This window comes from Protopterus annectens, chromosome 4.part0 (genome assembly GCF_019279795.1).
Source record: "Protopterus annectens isolate FY-2018-M chromosome 4.part0, PAN1.0, whole genome shotgun sequence".
Classification (NCBI taxonomy): Eukaryota; Metazoa; Chordata; order Ceratodontiformes; family Protopteridae; genus Protopterus; species Protopterus annectens.
Window position 1 is genome coordinate 1,342,967,732 of NC_056733.1, and position 2,751 is coordinate 1,342,970,482.

General features: G+C 35.6%; 1 long non-coding RNA gene across 1 annotated transcript in view; it reads right to left on the minus strand.

Moving 5' to 3' along the window:
• Positions 1-883, minus strand: part of LOC122800179 — a 6,550-nt gene extending 5,667 nt beyond the window's left edge. The window contains exon 1 of the long non-coding RNA XR_006364545.1: positions 841-883. This is a non-coding gene — a long non-coding RNA (uncharacterized LOC122800179). The remainder of the gene's footprint in view (positions 1-840) is intronic.
• Positions 884-2,751: the final 1,868 nt, after the last annotated feature.

Consider the following 2,751-nt stretch of genomic DNA (forward strand, 5'->3'; position numbering starts at 1 on the left):
TCCTAATTTCTGTGTTGTGGAAAATAAGATGACATTAGTTTTCTGGGAGATGATGCGTAGTCTGTTGCTGGAAGACCACAGACAGAGATCAGTGAAACATCTTTGTAAGGTTTCTTGCAGAAGTGAATGAGATTTACTAGATTTGATCAGCAATATACCATCTGCATACATGATAGCATTAAGAGAGGTTAAGTCAAAATGAATGTAATTAATGAGAGAGAATAGAAGAGGATTTAAGAAAAAAATATTTGGGGCACTTAAGTATTGACGATCCCAGTTAGTGAGAAAGAGTTATTGGTATTGATTTGAAAGGTTCTCTCTTTGAAGTAGTTTTGAAAGCATGTTGATTATATTGTTTCTAAAATTAAACTTAAGTAACTTTCCGAGTGATATATTACAGTTAACAGTCTCAAATATTTTGATCACTTCCATAAACAAACTAGTGAGATTGAGAAACTGTTTATTTGATAATAAGTCTGCATTATATCCTTAACATTATTAGGATTTCAGTGGGGATTTCCCCGTCACTCAGTATTTATCTCTCTATCTATACCTGTCTACTGTATTTATATATCTGTATCTAAATCTATCTATATAGATAGATATGTATAGGTACAGATATAGCTATAGATATATCACATACCACAGTGCCATATGTATACAAGTAAATGAAACTCTATCTATATTTTTTCATATTTATAAATAGCTACACTATGTTTATTAGGAAAATCTGTATACTGTAAGTACACTGTATGAATCTAGAACAGACTTTATGTTATATAAGTAAGTTCATACAACTTCACATCCTAAGACTGTAGCCTTATTAGTATACATACTTACATTTTTGTGTTGACTGGATGGTGTTGAAACTAGGATTTCCTGAAATAGAATAAAGCATTTAGGCACATAAGCTTGTTTGTTATAAAATTTACAAAATGCATGTTTCTGATGTATTTTCTTGCTCACAAAATGCAGAGACATTATGAAGCTGACTTTTGAATGCACAAGCACACACACACACACATACACACACACACACACACACACACACACACACACACACACACACACACACACACACACACACACACACATATACTGTCACATGCATGCGTACACACTGACACACACATAAATGTTATGTGCACAAATGGTTTGGTTGGCAATGGAAAATGCTATGATCCCACATATGATTTAATAAGTGGTATAGTATTCCATATATTCAATACTACTACCCTAGTCATACAATAGTAATTGATTTCTTAAGTGTTCATAATGAAATTTATCGTCGTCTTCCAGATGGATGTAAGACACAGATTTTTTTTTTCAGTTAAAGAAGAGTTCAGGCATTTGCTGTGGAACATCTACCTGGCAAAAGATTAACATTTTTGATGTTATTCATTTCCTGAGGTCTTAACACCTGCATGATGAAAATATAATCAAAAACTGAAATTATCAAAGTTATTTATTTATTTGTTGCCCTTTTTTTTTTTACTGTGGAAAGTCTGACTGGGCACAGGACCCATTTTCACTGGAGGTCTGCAAAAAAAGGCTCCAATGTACAAACAACAGTAATAGTCAAAGTGACACTAACATTTGAAAGGCAATAACATACAATAGTCTTTACAATATTTTCCAAAACAGAGGAAACTGCATTTCAAATCTGATAAAATACACAGGCAAATATTTTGTTGCTATTTTCAACAAAAAGCAAAATGTCTTATAAGTGGTATAGTGGTGAGAGAGAGCTAGAAGCAAGAAATAGAAGACAGGTTAATTGAGGATGAAGGAGTTAACAAAAGGGTGATAAGTTACAAATACTAGTAGGAGAGAATATGGTGGAAATTGAGCAGGGAGTAGGTTGCAGAGGAGGGATGTGCTAATCTGGTGCAATACATTTGTAAGGCCAGGTGTTGAGTAAGGAGCAGGAGCGGCTCATGGTATCAGACTGCAGGACTGCAGCCCACTCAGCTATAAGAGAAAGAAAAAGAATTGTGAGTCCAACTGACTGTTAAAGTCCCAGAACTTCACATACATGCTCAGTGACTAGTTTCTATAACTCCAGACTGCTGTTAAACCAGTTCAGATTAATACGAGAAGGCATCAATGTATAGAGGTCTATGTGGTTTGTAACCACAGAAAGTGGAAGGGGATCAGACTGCCATGTCTGCAGTCATGTACGTGACATGGATGGCTACTGATTGGTTCTCTTGGCTCTCACTGCAAGGTTTGTTATTTTGTGCCTGATGTGGAATGAACAAAGCTGCTGAAAGAGAATATTCATCTCCACCAGGATGGAACGAACAAAGCTACTGCAAGGGAATATTCATCTCCACTAGGAATTAAGGTCTCTGTGTGTGTGTGTGTGTGTGTGTGTGTGTGTGTGTGTGTGTGTGTGTGTGTGTGTGTGTGTGTGTGTGTGTGTGTGTGATTGTGTGTGTGTGTAATGCCCCAGTAAAATATACATGATGGGTAGAGTTACTCAGGCTCAAACCCTGTACCTTGGGTACAGGTAATAAAGCCATAATTCCCTACCCACCACCACTTGTGAAAACTGTCCAGATTTTGGCCTCATATTTTTGTTCTGTTCTGTTCTTTATAAAATCTGTGATTTTCTGGATTTTTGTAATCAGAGAAAGATTGAATTCACTAAATAATGACAGGCATTTGAATTTCAGACTTCATATTCTTCATAAAATACATGGTAACACAAGACCTTTTATTCTAGCAATTTTCTAAGTTTATAAGATC